This window comes from Ovis aries, chromosome 23 (genome assembly GCF_016772045.2).
Source record: "Ovis aries strain OAR_USU_Benz2616 breed Rambouillet chromosome 23, ARS-UI_Ramb_v3.0, whole genome shotgun sequence".
In the NCBI taxonomy this organism is placed as follows: domain Eukaryota; kingdom Metazoa; phylum Chordata; class Mammalia; order Artiodactyla; family Bovidae; genus Ovis; species Ovis aries.
This window is the reverse complement of record NC_056076.1, coordinates 38301206-38318858: the sequence shown is the minus strand read 5'-3', so window position 1 is coordinate 38318858 and position 17653 is coordinate 38301206. Positions and strand designations below refer to the sequence as shown.

Genomic DNA, 17653 nt, shown 5'->3' with positions numbered 1-17653 from the left:
TAGTCTCTGTGTTTGCTTCCTGTGCTAATCCATAATTTTTCTTTTAACGTGCTGGAGTTACTTTCATGTTTCACAACGTCTGTGAATTTGGAATGAACAGTTTCATACAGAGTACCCCTCAGCGTACCCTTTTCCTTTGATTTGGTTGCTTATGGTACTGGAGGGGCTGAGGGAGAAATCCAGCTTTTCAGTAAGATCAGCATCTGTATAATAATAGTATTATCATCTATAGTGCAAAGTGAATTTAGCTAAAGAGCCATGTAGGTAGATACAGCAAAGACAGATAAAATGACTGAAGCCCTGGTGACTGAATGTATTTAGCGTGATGTGTGGTAAATTAACATTTAATATGCTCTAAGGAAAGCGGAATACATACATCATGTTGGTTTATGAGTCATTTCATTTCTAAGTACATGTTATCCTAGAGAAGGTAGTAATTTTCAATTGCTAAAATTATTCCACAGCTCCGGTTTAGGTGGGTTTTATTTGGTGAGATTGTGTTTTTAAAACAGCAGCCTGCCGATAATGTACATTTTCCTTATTACTTTCTTGATTTACTGGAGCTGCAAGGATTTCTGTTCGTATGGAAAATGTACTTGTTTGTCCCATGAAGTTCGGGGATAAAAAACCATCAGATCCCTATGAGATTTTCACGGCTACCTTAGCTACTCTTATCTTAAAAACTAAAAGTGATAAAACAGTTACTAGATTGAGTTTTCTTTTTTGTGATCTAGCTTCTCGGGGTTTAACACAAGGATTTTTTATTTTAGGCAGATCGGAGCACAAATCCCTGAGACTAGCAAAAGCTTAGCAAGATGGGGAAGAAATTGCCGTCTTTTCTTTTCTCTTAAGAACAACAAAAATGAAAAATGTGATTTCTGTTTTCTGGGCTCACTGCTGTGTCACCTGAAAATCAGAGTCTCTATTCTCTCAAAGTAGGTGACCTCAAAAGATATTTCAGAAGATCTATTCAAAACAGCCGAGTATGTGGGAAATTTTGTAGATATGGAAAGGAAATGGTTCTCTTCTTCCTACCTGACCTTCCCATTTTGTTTTTCTGCATGGGAAAAGAGCTCTGCCACCAGATTTTTTTGTTTCACGGAAATCTTTTAACACTGCAATCAGGCTCTTATAGAAAAGGAAGAATTTTTCTTCTCCCTATCCTCTAAATTGTTCGCAGTCTCTGTTTTTCCTAGAAGTGTAAATGGGTGCTAAGTATGCACACAAGGACAAGCCACTACTAAAGACTGAGTTCCATTTACATGTCCCCCTTGTTCCACCTACAAATTTTAGGCATTTCTCTGGAAAAAAACCTCTACTTTAGTAAACCTATGAGAAGTAGGAGTGTAGCATTTGAGTCTATCACAGCTCATTTTTAAGAACATATGTTACCTAGTCATACTTCAAGGTTTTAAAATATGTTCAATTTCACGGCTCTTCTCTGCGTGCGGGACTCTGTTGGAAGCTCAAATATGGCGGGCTGTTCGGGGTTTGGGAGGTGTTCATTTTCTTTCCCTCTTTCCCCAATTCCTCTTTCATACTTCATCACTCCAGACATCCTTGACTGTCACCCGCAATTTTATTGCTTCTTTATTTCTGGTATTTCCCCCCTGCTATTTCCCTTCTCCCCAGCATCATTGGTCCAGAGCCTATGGGTTGCATTGTTTCCTTTGGAAAGTTGGAAGAAACAAACTAGAAAACAAACTTTGATAACCGCAAAGTTGCTGTCTATTTTCTGTCATTTGCACAGTGAGAAAACTTTGGTCCAGCGTGACTTTTTATCCACTACTGCTACCTAAAACCAACCTGATGATTTCAAATGCAAGGTTTCTGACCGGGATCCTCTTCGTGATTCTTTTTGTCTACAATGGTTACCACTCACCCTTCAATGTGAGATGCAAAGTTCCTAGTCCTTTCAGGCATGCTGAGTGATGCCAGATGAAGGCAGGTGTTACCTACAGACTCACACATTAACCCCTTGGGTTAGTTAACTAATGGAGAAAATCTAGAGAAAGCAGCAACTGTGCCTTCGCTCCCCACCCCCCACCCCCCAACACACACCGCACCGACCACAGCGCAGCCGTCCACTGAGCACAGTAGTAACCGAGGCAGCAGCACGGTCACAGATGGCCCACCATCCCAACAAGTTCCTGGCACATGGCAAGGAGGCTTGAGCAGAAGGCGGCAGACAGATTTGTTCCCAAATACACGTGAAGCCCATTCTTGGGGACAATCAGAATTAAGTGGAGGAGGAACAAAGATGAGAGAGGACTGGAATATCGCTAGACTTGGTTAATATCACTATCACTTGATGCACACAGGCTGGTGGACTGTCTTCCTTCCACGAAAGGAAGGTGTGTGCAGGCATGCATGCTCGTCATGTCCAACTCTTTGTGATCCTGTGGACAGTAGCCCACCAGGCTCCTCTGTCCATGGCATTCTCCAGGCAAGAATACTGGAATGGGTGGCCATTTCCTGCTCCAGGGATGTTCCCAACCCAGGGCTCGAACCTGCGTCTCCTGCATGGACAGGCAGATTCTTTACCATTGAGCCACCTGGGCAGAAGGTCAATGGTAAGCTCAAAAGAGCATCTCTAAAACTGGGCATGCTATCTTCCCCACCAGCCTCCTTAACCTGCGTTTCCTACTCTTATAAATAGGACAACTGTCTACCTCTTTTTACCAACCCAGAGACAGAGGGGAAAACCTTCACTTTCCCCTCTACCTCCCCTCATATCATTTAAGGTAGACTCCTAAGAGTTAGTCAGATGGATGATTGAAGGGGTGGGAAGATCACCAAGCCTTACAGATTCTATTTCTATTCACTTCTCTTCATCCCTTCATCAGCCGCTGCCCTGTTGAATTGCCATAGTTTCTCTCCTAGATTAGTATAAATAACTCTTACGCGGTCTTCCAGCCTCCAGGTTTCCTTTAATCCAATTCATTCTATGTACTAGAGTCCAAATGACATCTCTAAAATACAAATAGAATCAGTAAATCTTCTACCTACTAAATCCTTCAATGGTTCCTCCATACTCCCAGTGGTAGAGTCCAGACTTCTTACCATGACTTACAGGGTGTGACATAATGGGGAACCTTTTTCCTCCACAGCCTAACTTCTCAATACTCCCTATGTCCACTCTGCATTTCAGCCACACTGATGTACTTTTCACTTTCTCCTGGGTTCCATTCTCTCCTTCTCAGAGCCTTTTCATGAGCTTCTTCCTCTTTTGTCTCTTGTATTGACTCACCCCAAACTCCTCTCTTCTCTACTTACCCCTTTTCAACCTTTTAGTCTTGGCTGAGATGTCTCTTCCTCCAGGAAGTCCTCTCTGACTGGCCATCGTTGAGTCCAATATCTCTCCATAATTCTCACCTGTCTGTTATTTCCTTTTCATGTCTTAGATAGAGTTGACTATTCCACTAGCTGATCAATTCCATGATGGTAGATATCTGGTCCCTTATTCACAGTCGTGGCCACACACAAGCCCAGAGGAAATTCTCTCTGAATGCATGAATGGAAACTTGGCCTCCTGAATGACTTCATTGCCTTTTGTTCTGATGAGGTTACAGAAACTGAAGGCAATGATTCTTTGTTACTCATTCCTGCAAAGTATTCTGCCAATGCCTTTCATATGCATTCTTTAATCTTCATGTTCTTATTCCCATTTTGTAAATGGAAGAACGAGGCTCAAGTTGCCCTGAGTAACACTGATTTTAATGAATGGTCCCCTCCAGTCTGTTCAATTCCTGGAGCCAGCTCTTTCTATCCACCTCGTGGCCCCTTGCTGCCTTAAGAGTAGGGAAAAAAAAAATTTAATCTTAAAAATAAAGAGCTACCTGGAGAAGGAAATGGCAAACCATTCCAATATTCTTGCCCAGAAAATCCCATGGACAGAGGAGCCTGGTGGGCTACAGTCCATAGGCTTGAAAAAGAATCAGACACGACTGAGCAACTAAACCACAACAACAAGTGGTTAACACTTAAGTAAGGATTCAGAGAATATATCACTCACAGAGCCTATTTGAAGAAAATCCTCAAAAAAGTTGCCCATCAAATAGGTGAAGCATAACAATAGGGAAAAATAAAGAATAAACAGTGGTAAGCAAAAAAACGCACAATTGTAATTCAGCTGTAATGGATGACGATAACGTGACTGGGAATTTGTGACTTAAGTAATAGGTAAAGATTCTTGAAATAAAGGAGTCAAGTTTTCAGAGAAAATCTAATAAATGTCCAGAAACAGAAAATGAACAGCTGATGGTAGAAAAACCCTTCCTTTTTCACTGCCTGCCTGTTCATTTGCTTCCTAACCTCCCCTGGTCCATCCCGGGTGTATTTTTCCGTCATTGTTAACCTGAAATTACCTTTCTTTGTGCTGTATTCTTTCTTCTCCAGCCTCTGTGCTGGCTGGAGTTTTCTGCCTTTCTTGTTCTCTCCATGGTGAGAGTCACTGGGTCTCACATTTCTGCTCCATTTCCATTGTCCTTTTCAACACAAATTTTTTCTGCTGGTCCTGCTCTGTGATTACTCTTTCCACAGCACTTTTGCCTGAGCCCAGTTAGATCTCAGCGTTCATCAGTCATGGCTTGACATCAGACTACTTAGGGGGCTTCCACTGGCCTTTCAAGGGGCAGCAAATTGCTGCTTTTACCACCCACCCACTTCATCAGCACTGCTCTCTGTGGGAGAAGTCGCTAGAAGTACAACTAGAGAAGGGGCGTATACAACTTCTAGGCAATGACCCATTTTGTGTTTGCCGTGATTGTCTTCAGGGTCCTGGGAATCCAAACCACCATACAGACGCACACAGTCCCAAAAGTTAAGGAACAATAATACAATGTCGTGTGAGGGGCAGAGGCTTTCAAGGCTGGTGGAGCTCAGTTTGAAGGCTCTTTCTATTTCTTTATCTATGTGGACTTGAGATGTCATTTGACCTTTCTGTGCTTCAGTTTTCTCATCTGTTAAATAGATAATAATGGTGCCCAGCTCATAAAATGTCTTTCTGGCACAGAGTAAGTCCTCTTCCACGTTGGTCGTGTTGGTGGTTAGGGCAGGGTGGAGGGTGTATATGGAAAAATGGCCCCGAATATGGTCCACCCTCACCCTAGAAAATTGTGAATGTGACTATTGATGGCAAATGTGACTTCACAGGTGTGACTATGCTAAGGATCTTGGGATGGGAAGATTGTCCTGGAATAATGGTAGATATGGATAATAATGGATAATAATGAAGAATAATAATGAGAGGACTCCATTCCCCTCAAGGGAACTACAAGGGTCCTTGTAAGAGGGAAACAGAGACTTGACCACAGAGGAAGGCCATGTGACCACCGAAACAGAGATTTGAAGATGCTGGGCTGCTGGTTTTGAAGTGGAGGGAAGGTAGGTGAGATAAGGACATGGACCCTCCCCCTAGGACATCGAGAGGGAGCTCAGAGCTACTGATAGCTTGATTTTAGCCAAGTAAATCAGTGTAGACTTCTGACCTCCAGAAGTGTCAGAGAAGAAATGTGAGCTGTTTGAAGCCACTGAGTGTGTGTCATTTGATACAGCAGCCACAGGAAACTAATACAGTGGTGATATTTCAGAAAATGAAAGATGACTCCAATAAAGAAAGGGGTATTACAGAGGCTGCTGCATGGTGAGGGAGGTGGGGAGACCCTCTGAGTATTAGCTGTGCGCCTGAAATGTGGCCAGAGATGGTGCAGTGCCTGTGTTAAAGGAGGGTGTCACCTGGGTGGGGATGTGAGGCATAACCAGAAGAGAGGTCTTGTGGAGATGGAGGTGGTGAGTGGTGGTTGAGGGTGCTGAGCAGAGGGTAGAATGCTACACTCAGCAAGGAGTGTTCGGTTCAGAAGAAAGGATGGATGGTTTGGGGGAGTGCCCTGAGAAGGGGAAAGAAATGTGAACTTGGAAAAGATCCACAGAAACAAAAGGACCCATTTTCTGTTGTTCTCAGTGCCCTATTACTGATACTAAAAGGCAGTCCAAAAAAAGGCATTTTGAAAAAGACCTGCTGCACTTTAAACCAAGTCGAGACTAGTAGCAGGAGATTGGGTGCCTTCAGTTTAATCTCTAGAGGGGCCCCACCCAGAGAGGCTCCATCTGCAGTGAAGTTCTGAACTCTCCATGTATTGTCTGTAATCTGGTGCTTCCAGTAGAACACGCTGCCTTTCCTCAAGGCCATGCCTCCATTTATGCTGTTTCTTCTCCCGTAACACCCTCTTCTTCTCCCCGCGCCCAACTGGCAGTCTGGACCACCATCCAAGCATCAGGTCAAGGAGGACCTCCCTGAAGCACCTTCTGTGGTCATTGCACTCTCTAATATGTCTTTTCCAGCAATGCCTTCACTTCGTTGCAACCACACTTCTTGCTTCCCTTCCCCCACTAATTCCACCTTTCTCTCCAATAAAGATTGAGATCCATGGGGACAAATAAGTCTATTAATACTTGCATCTTCTGCTCCCATAGTGCCTGGCATATAGGAAGCCCTCAATAAATGTGAATGGTTGCTAAGAGGGTAGATCTTAAACATTCTCAGTGCAAAAAAAAAAATGTTATTTAAGTGATGTCATAAGCTTTCACCATACTGAAAGATATGCTAGTCACCACTTTACAGTATATAAGTGCATAAAATCAATAGGCTATACCCCTTAAATTACCATAATGTGATATATCAGTTTTAGCTCAGTAAAGCTGGAATCGGCATACACACAAAAAAATATATGAGGGGGCTTTAAGAACAAAAAAGTAAATGTGAATGGATGGATGGATGGATTTATTGATTGTATCCAATGGGCAGTTATAGAGTAATGAAAATCATAAAGTTCATGAATTCTAGGATCAGCATCTAGAGAAAGTAAGGTTTTCTACCCTATTCTTTCAAAAGCAAGAAATTATAAGAAGAAATAATACCAGAACTGTATGAAACAGGTATTAATTAATTCCCTTGCTGTCTGTTGTATGGTTCAAACAACTCAAAAGCTGAGCTAGAATTCAGAACAAGTTTTCTTGACTTCCAGATCCAATTTGCCTTTCTCCTACAACAATGATTTTTTTTTAACTGCAGTAGGCTGTCCAAAAAGAACAACAAAATACCATGTTAAATGTACACTGATTTATTTTCAAGTATAATAAAAACCACAAGTGGGTTTTTACCTACTTACTGTATTTCAGATTTGAGGAAAAATTGTTTAAAATTCACAATTTTTTAAATAAGATAAATGTGTTCAATGCATGATTTTAATACTATTGTTTATTACTGCTGCTACTATCTTTTTAATAAAAATGAATAGTAAGAGCAGTAGTCAAAATGTTGTGTTCATAGTTTGAGTAAAATGAACATACATGAATAGACTCACAGATACAGAAAAACAACTTGCGGTTACCAAAGGGAAGAGAGAAGGAGGGAGGGATAAATTAGAGGTAAAGGATTAACAGATACAAACTACTATATGTAACATAGATAAACAACAAGGATATGCTGTATAGAACAGGGAATTATACTCATTGTCTTATAATAACTGAAAATGGAGTATAATCTGCAAAATTACTGAATCTCTATGCTCTACACCTGAAACTAACACAATATTGTGACTCAACTATGTTGCTGTTTAGTCGCTAAGTCATGTCAGACTCTTTTGCAACCTCCATGGACTATAGCCTGTTAGACTCCTCTGTCCGTGGGATTTCACAGGCAAGAACAATGGAGTGAGTTGCCATTTCCTCCTCCAGGCAATCTTCCATACCCAGGGATCAAACCCTGCCTTAGCAGCCAGATTCTTTACCATTGAGCCACCAGGGAAGACAACTCAACTGTACTTCAATTATATCAATTATATTCAGTTATCTTATAGGAATTAAATACATTACTAATAAATTATTAAGTGATTAAATATCTACAGCATCTACCCGCAGCAAGCAATTCAAAAGGCCCAGTTAGTATGTCCAAGCTTCAAGTTTAAATTAGAAACTACTTTATCCTCATTCTTCATCTTTTGGAAGGATTTTGTAAACTTTAAATTACATAGTTAATAAGCTCTAAGAGTTTACTCACTAGTGTGAATAGGAAAGGTGCTTCCCAGGTGGTGCTAGTGCTAAAGAACGCATCTGCCAATGTAGGAGACACAAGAGACGCAGGCTCAATCCCTGGGTCGGGAAGATCCCCTGGAGGAGGGCATGGCAACCCACTCCAGTATTCTTGCCTGGAGAAGCCCATGGACAGAGGAGCCAGATGGGCTACAGTCCATGGAGTCACACAGAGTCAGACACGACTGAGGTGACTGAGCATGCACACGGGTATGTGAACAGGGAAAACTTGCAGCTTGCTACCAGATTGGGTGATGGTGGGGAGAAGTAGAATTCTGTCCTTCCCTCATACATCAGACATGTGAAATATGAACACTTCCGTACAAGGCAATTGTAGGCGATTATATCGTAGGCGATACAAGCGTGTATACCAACCATGCCCAGTTCTGTGCTTTACAACTGCTGAGAATTTCTAGTCTTTTTTGTTTATAAACCGCACAATGGACTGATTTTTAACATCTCAAAGACCCTGGCCAGCATGATTAAAACTGATGAACTCCTTTAAAACAATTGCCTTGAAAAAAGAGCAACTAACATTTCAATATTTCTTCAAGTTAATATTGAAGTTAATATTTAAGTTATTGACTTAAATTAACTTCAAGTTAATATTGAAGTTAATATTTAATATTTCTTCAATGACTTCAAGTAAACCAGTAATATTTTTACTCTCTCGTGTTACTCTGTAATCAAATCCTGTGTTTATGGTAGGGAAAATAATTTTGTTGAACTAAAATGGAAAACTCAGTTGTTTTACCCACTTGCTGAAACTTTATCACAAACGGTTGGCTATTATTCTAATACGGTTCCTACATTCTCTCTCTTCTCTCTATGGTTTTAACTCAATGGCTCCATCCCAATCTATGTTATTTTTAAGTTACTAAGAAATTAGATGTCATCAACTAGTAATGTACTGGTCTTTTTTTAAAATTGTCTCTTCTAAACTACCAAGTAATCTAGAGAGAGGAAGAAATGTATTATATTTGCACATGACTTTTATAAGCTGGGATATTTTGCTTTCTCGAAACAGAATTCTAAATCAAGTCTAAGATTTTGTAAAATTTTGATATTTTTGAAAGTTTTGTTTATGAAGAGGATGAAAGTGAAAGTGTTAGTCACTCAGTCATTTCCAACTCTTTGAGACTCCATGGTCTGTCCATGGAATTCTCCAGGCAAGAATACTGTAGTAGGTTGCCATTCCCTTCTCCAGGGAATCTTCCCAACCCAGGGATAGAACCCAGGTCTTCTGCATTGCAGGCAGATTCTTTACCATCTGAGCTAACAGGGAAGCCCTGTTGTATAAAATATAATATTAATAGTATTCATTGTTTGGCCAAATTAATGTATTCACACAGAGTCGAAAATCACATACAAATCAAGTTGAAGAGACCATAAGAGGAAATAGACTTAAATATCATCCAAGTGCTTCATTTCTATAGAAAAGAAATAAACACTCTAAGTTACTGAGAAGGGAGAGCTAATTCATTATAGCAGAGGTTTAAACATAAAAGGGAAAGAAGAAAGACAATAACATATGTTTGGATTTCGAAATCCTATTATATCATAACACCCCAAATTGGGAAGATGGAAAACACATCTTGAAAACCTAGTCCACACACACATGCCTCTCCCCTCAAAAATCCCAGCGCTGTTTTATTAACACACTTTTTCACATGGAGCAGTTGGATCTAATGAGAGGCTAAATCTTGCCTTTGTGTTCGAAATTGACTTATTTTTCCTCTCATTCCGAGTTCTCCTGTAGCCAGCCTCAGGACCACGAGAGCCTGAGCGCCTGCTTGGTTGTTCATCATTAGTATTTATCACTTTTACCAAATGCCACAAGGTGCTCAGAACCATACCTTGCTATTCAGAATAAAACACAAAATCCCTGTACTTGGTAGGGAGGGTGACCCAGACCATTAAAAGCATTCACAGAATCTAAGAAAAGGAAACTACAGGGATGATGAAACAGGGCATCTGGCAGGCTGGCTCTGAGAGGTGGATTCCCAGGGGCCAGGGATGAATGGGTGGCTGAGAACTCTCTCTCCTTCTTAACCTGACCACCCACCGTGATGGCTCAGGCGGCAGGCTACCTGGGAGCGGGAGCCAGTGGCAGGCCAGCAATGGAGTGAGCCAGATATTCAAGTCACGTAGCAGGAGGCGGGTGGAAGTGACTTTCCTCCCCAGCAGGCAGATACTGTTCACCTGCCATCTGTGTCACAGCACTCAGGGTCAGGGAATGCTTGACAAAGGAAGAAAGAGAATCTAATCCCATCACTTGTGTGAGAATTCAGAGCAAACTTCCGTAAAAACCGAGGATAAGAATGTGGCCTGGTGATGTCATACATCCCCACCTTCACACGGACCTGATTTCTTCTTTCACATTACCCAATAGATGCAGTTTCCCACAGTACATTTTTTAGATAAATAAGGTTGATAGAATTCTAACATAGGTATATTTTTCTGGCTAGGAAAAGGATGCATTTGGTTTCATTTCCTCCCGGTGTCCTAATCCCTTGCTACATCAGCAATACTACCAAGATTGGAACACTGATTTTAATGTTGCATACTTTAATTGACTAGAGTTCTCCTGTATATCTACTTGGTTTGAAATTTGGGTGACAGTATATTTTCAGCTCAGCCTATTTTAATGCTTATCCTAGACTCCGTGGAATCATATGACAGCAGGTTTAAGGTAACATCAACCACTTCTTATTGTTGGCAGGTTGGTATAGACAATTATTAAAGTGGTCTATAAGATCAAGTGAAATGCATTTAAAATCATCTTTATGTTGATTTTTGTAACCACAGTGCCTGTCACATAGCAGGCACTCAATAACTAGTTGATAAAAGAGTGATGGGAGAGCACATAATTAGAAGGATGAAAAAAAAGAAATCTCCATATGCAATCAGAAAAAACTCTTTCTAACCATATTTAAGGTTTCCACTGAATTAATTTCAGTCACTAAAATGTAGAATTCAGGTGAGATGCCCTTATACAGCCAATGATTGTTACTTGTTCCAAAAGTATATGTGTTAGAAAGAAGAATAAGTTACAGGAAGTCCTCGTAACAAAAAAAAAAAAAAAAATTGCCTTTCTTATGTAATGGAAATGGTAAAAGTAGCATTAGAGTTCTGCTTCTTTCTCCAAAGGATATTTTTTAAAAGCACCCACAAATGTCATCCCATCTATTTTTAAGCAAAGTGCTGCCGGATAAACAGCTGATTCGTCTAAACTCAATGGGGAAATTCAGCTTTAAGTAAGCTGTTTTATCTCATTGAAAATAAGTGGCACAGACTGATACAGAACATACGGGTCTTCGCATATGATTATATGTGCATTTTCTTAACTTTAAAACTCTAACCCAAGCTGAAAAAATAGGAAAGCAAAATGTCTTTAATAATAGTTCTTAAAAGATTCTAATTTATGATTCTCCTACTCAGCTTTCATCAATTTCCAGTTAAAATGTGTTCCTTAGATTATCTTTGCCAGTGATGGAATAGAACCTACAGATTGAGATCATGTAAAGATGACAGAAATTCTAAAAAAACAAACTTGTATGCTTATAAATTTGTGGTCTTTCCACAGATTTTATTTTTTTAAAGAAAAGTGGGTTTGGAGGTTTTCCCACAGAATTCATATTTTAATAAGACTAATACAGGTTAATGCTGGAAAAATACAAACAGTGCAGAATGGTACAGAGTTAAAAGTCAGCCCCTGTTTCCCAGTCTCCCACCACCACTTCCTAAAGATGACCACCACTACTACCATTTTAACATTTTCCTTCTCATATTTCTCACAGATATTCAAACTCAAAAATATATGCATGTATATGTGCGGGGAGCCACCACGGGAGATCCCACCCATGACAAAGTTCATGTGGAAGAGGATTGTTAAGCAAGGCTTCAGAACTCAAGGGGCTCCCTAGGCTTTCTTGAGCATCTACCCCAAAACCAGAATCTGTCTGTTTTACTATTTCATGACTTTCACCAACTCCTCTGACATTAACAGGGGGCTAACCCTGACCACCTTTCTCTGGAGAAAATCAACTTAGGGATATAGCTAATAAGTCTCCTGGACATGAGAGAAATATTTCAAATCAAACTCCCTCTGTTAGCATTCTAGCTTGCTCAGCAAGTATATCCAGACTCTTACAGCTACGCATGTGATTATTTACAGCCTCCCAACTGTGAGAGGCACAGAAAGCCTAAAACATAGAGCCTTTGAAAGAGTTAAAAGTTATTAGAGTAGTGCTAGTGCTGATGTAGGATTTCATTATTGGGCCAATGCTTGTTGCTAAGTTCCCATATCTCTTATCCACTGTGCACCTGGGAATACATTAGTTAACATAGTGAGAATGTAAGAAAAACAAGTGTAGCCTTGAATTTAACCATATCAGACTTTTGAGCTAATTGGTTCTTTCTTGTAACTCACTGCACCTTTGCTTTGTGAAAAACATAACTCTGTTTGGCATTTTCTGAGGCTGACATAGATTAGAAATATAAAGAAAAAACACTTTGAGGGAAAATAAGTTTTCTGGTTGAGCAGCCTTTATCAAAAGAGGGTCATAAAATGTTCACAGGCCTCCAAGGCCCATCATTTGTGGGAAAGGTATGCAGAAAAATCCTGGTTTCAATAAGGGCACAACTGCTGGAATGTTTGGGCTGACTCTGTATGACCTTGCATCTTTCATTTCCCTATATGTATAAGGCAAGGTATAAAAGTACCTTTTGAAAAATAAAGCTTTTGGGCCTCACTCACCAAAGCAGCTTGGTCACCCTGTGTTTTTTCTTCCATCTTTTTTTTTCTCTCTCCCTCTCCCTCTCTTTTTCAGGCTGATCCCTTGGAGCATAGGGGCTCCCTGCGTTCACTTACCTGCCCGGGTTTCTAAGACCTGAACGGGAAGACATTCTGCGTCTTCACTCCCTCGGGAGACCGGGAGGGTACCTGTGGCCTCGGTGAACAGGGCAAACTTCTTGTCTTGAAGTTTTATTGGTTCTTTATGTAAACCAAGGAATATCAGCCTCTTTCTCTCCTCTATTTTCTTATCTTTAACATTCTTTCCTTATCTCTCTCTAAATCAATTGCCAACGCCGTTTCTCCTTCAGGTTTCCCTGGATCCTACGGGGGCTGGACCCTGGCATATATGTGTGTGCTGCTGCTGCTAAGTCGCTTCAGTCGTGTCCGACTCTGTGTGACCCCATAGACGGCAGCCCACCAGGCTCCGCCGTCCCTGAATTCTCCAGGCAAGAACACTGGAGTGGGTTGCCATTTCCTTCTCCAGTGCATGAAAGTGAAAACTGAAAGTGAAGTCGCTCAGTCATGTCTGACTCTTAGCGACCCCATGGACTGCAGCCTACCAGGCTCCTCCATCCATGAGATTTTCCAGGCAAAAGTACTGGAGTGGGGTGCCATTGCCTTCTCCAATATATGTGTGTATATACTATAAATATTTTTCAGCATGTGGCCATTCTACTTTATAAAATATACAGTTGACCCTTGGACAACGTGGGGGTTGGGGCACCAACCCTCTGCGAAGAAGAAAATTTGCATATAATTATGCAAATTTAATTATATAATTATAGTCAGCTCTCCCTCTGGGTGGTCCCTCCATATCTGAGGTTCCAGATCTTTGGACTCAACTGGCTTCCCTGGTGGCTCAGTGGTAAAGAATCCACCTGCCAATGCAGGAGATGTGGGTTCAATCCCTGGGTCACGAGGATCCCCTGGAGAAGGAAATGGCAACCCACTCCAGTATTCTTGCCTGGGAAATCCCATGGATAGAGGAGCCTAGCAAGCTATAGTCCGTGGGGTTGCAAAAGAGTTGGACACAACTTAGCAACTAAACAACAAATCACACTCGTGTAGTTCTCTAACATTTACTATTGAAAAGAATCCACATATAAGTGGATCCATGCAGTTCAGACCCACATTGCTCAAAGGTCCAACTGTGTGGGTCTTCTCTCTGTCAGTACAGAGATCCACTCTGTTTTTTTGTTAGGCTCTATGAGATGCTTCATTACATAGGAGTGTTCATTCATTTAGCAAACGTTTAGTGCTCATATACCATATGCTGGGCACACTTCCAAACACTGAGAATACAGAATTGGACAAAACAAAATCCCTGCCTTCAAGAAGAGCAAATTCTTCATATTGAAGAGCTAGCATATTTACATACATAGATTAATCCCTTAATCTGTCTCTAGAATATACAAACAGCTCATTATCAAAAACACTAACAAGCCAACTAAAAAGTGGGCAGAAGGTCTAAATAGACTTTTCTCCAAAGAAGACATACAGAAGGGCAGAAAGCACATGAAAAGATGCTCCACAACACTAATTATTAGAGAAATGCAAATTAAAGCTACAGTGAGGTTAACCATCTCACACCTGTCAGAATGGCCATCAACAAAAAGTCTACAAACAATAAATGATAGAGAGGTGTGGAGAAAAGGGAATCTTATATTGTTAGTGGGAACGTAAATTGGTACACCACTGTGGAGAACAGTATGGAGGTTCCTTAAAAAACTAAAAATAGAACTACCATATGACCCAGTAATCCTACTCCTGGGCATATATCCAGAGAAAGCCATAATTCTAAAAGATACATGTACCCCAATGTTCATGACAGTGCTGTTTACAATAGCCAAGACACAGAAGCAACCTAGATGTCCATCGACAGAGGAATGGGTAAATAAGATGTGGTACACACATACGATGGCATGGTACTCAGCCATTTAAAAAAAATGAATGAAATAATGCCATTTGCAGTAACCTGAATGGACCTAGAGATTGTCATATTAAGTGAAGTAAGTCACACAGAGAAAGACAAGTACCACATGATATCATTTATACGTAGAATCTAAAAAAAATGACCCAAATGAACGTATTACAAAACAGAAACAGACTCACAGACTTCAAAAATAAACTTATGACTACCAAAAGGGAAAGGAGAAAAGAGAAAAATTAGGAGTTTTGGGTTAACATAAACACACATCATATAAAATAGATAATCAACAAGGACCTACTGTAACAGCACAGGGAACTCTACTCAGTATTCTGTATTAACCAAATGGGAAATGAATCTGAAAAAGAATGGATATATGTGCACGTATAACAGAATCACTCTGTATACCTGAAACTAACACAACATTGTAAATCAACTATCCTCCAATAAAAAATTAAAATACATGAAAAGAAACATCATTCATTATCACACTTTTAACTTTTTACAAATGCTGCTATAATGAATTGCCCATGAGTCTTTAAACTAATTCGCCAGTTGAAGATATTGCAGATATTATTTTTATACATTCAGCCTTTCAGTCAGTGCTTTCCTTATGTCATCAAGAAATGGACTGTCAATTTTTCATTGTTAATTAATATAATACAATTATAGAACTTTTCCAGATTCTATCTTTTATAAATCAACATCCTCAACCTGTGCTCAGTTGCTAAGTCATGTATGCGTGGACTGTAGCCCGCCAGGCTCCTCTGTCCAAAGGATTTCCCAGGCAAGAATACTGGAGTGGGTTGCCATTTCCTTCTTCATCAAGTACCTTGAAACATATTAAAATTTTATCTGAATTGAATCTTCCTGGATTAGCCTAGGTTAATGCTTCAAAGGGGAAGCAGGTTAGAGGCCCTAGTTTCTCTCTACTATGATTGATTTTACATGCTAGAAAGTTCTGATTTAAACATTTCATGATACCCAAATGCCTCCCAGACACAATTTTTATGTCTCCTTTTTGTTTCCATAACACAAGAACAAAAGAAGGATGTTTTGTAGATAAAAACAAATAAATGTATTTCTCTATAGAAAATTCAAGAAAAGTATACCTCCTGCAAAACAGAGCAGAAAAATCAATTGTTACTTATGTGATTCTTGTTCGAAAAGCCATCCTAAAACACCTGATAGGGAAAACTACTTCGGGGTTTTTATTGCCTCTGTGCCTATATTATGTATTACAAGTGAAGTCAGGTCAAAATTTATATCTAGAAGCACTTTGAACCAAAGAAGAAAAGAAATATTCCCTTTTCTGCCTCTTCCTACCCCACAAGGTCCTACCAAGCCCCCCCAGATATTCTCTTGAGATTTCTTCCAGTGATATTGGAACATTTGACTAGTTTGGCTAGAAACTAGGAAGCCACTTAATATTCTTTCTTATTTAAGAACTATGTCCTCTTTAAAAAACAAAAATATCTGTGGACATCTTCACACAAAAGAGTTTATTTTGTTTTGTTTTCTGGAAGTTGTCCAAGTCTGTCTCGGGGGAGAAATAAAATAATTACTTTTTGCCAAATGGAATATCATAAGTGGAGCTTAATTTAACACTTTTCTATTAATTCAAAAATTTTTCCTCTGCACAAACAATTGCAAACTTGAGTGGGAGGTGAAGTGCCCACTCATACAGCGGCAATGAGGTGTACATGAATTACAGAGAGCCAGCGTTATTACTAGGAGGAAGCTTGACTATCTGAAGAACCCAAATCAGGTCAGTTTGACTCATTACCAAAAAGGTAAAGATAGGGAATAAATCCCCACCCCCCCCCAAAAAAAATCCTTCTCAAATGAAACATATCTGCATTTTTACCGTCTATAGGAGTTCACAACTTCTGTATTGGAAAAACACTATCGCTGCATATGAAATGTGTGTCTGGGTCCATGTATGCACATGAGACAATTCTAAAGACTGAATTCCAGTCAATATTTAGGGATAGAAGGAATCATGGGATGTGCCATTAGCAAAGACTTTTCTACAAAGATAAATCATTCATTGTCTTGAGTAAGATTCTTACTCATGACAGTTTTTATCATAAAAGGTTGCCACGGTCTAGGTTCATGATTCCATGCACGACATGTGACATGCAGCTATTGTTACAAGCCAATGCCACTTTCACGTCTCTATTTGCTGTATTTTGTTTGCATAGATTCCTTTGAGTGAAACAAATCATGGCATAAGCTTTACAAAAGGTATAAGTTCCCAAAGACTGCATTTTGTTGTGATTTTTCCCATCTACACATAGAAGCTACCCTCCGTTTTTGTCCTATGCATATCCGTAGAGGAAGATCAAAACAGTTTTGCAAATTGTGAAAAGAACTCATGAAGATGAATCATTTTCTCATTTTGTTGAGTTCAGAGGATAAATAGTTGCAGTATGACAAGGCTGAAACCACACAGGTCCAAGAGAAGAGATCTGAATTCTAGCCAGTTCTGCCACTCATTAGCTATATAAACTATAATTTACATTTTGGGTTTCAGTTTCTTCATTTGTAAATATCACATTTATCAAAGCATGATGTGAGTAGATGTTTGTCTGAAGAGAAGGAATTGAATTTGACAAACTGAGTAATATACTCAGGTTTTTTTATCAGCAGACATTCTACAATCTTCTGGGCTTCCCAGTTGGTGCAAGTGGTAAAGAATCTATCTGCAATGCAGAAGACATGGGTTCAATCCTTGGGTCGGGAAGATCCCCTGGAATAGGAAGTAGCAACCCACTCCAGTATTCTTGCCTGGAGAATCCCATGGATAGAGGAGCCTGGTGGGCTACAGTCCATGG

At 40.1% G+C, this 17653-nt stretch overlaps 1 protein-coding gene across 15 annotated transcripts in view; it reads left to right on the top strand.

The window, feature by feature from the left end:
- Positions 1 to 17653, top strand: part of DLGAP1 (DLG associated protein 1) — a 791650-nt gene that overhangs the window by 528596 nt on the left and 245401 nt on the right. The gene's annotated exons all lie outside the window — the stretch shown is intronic.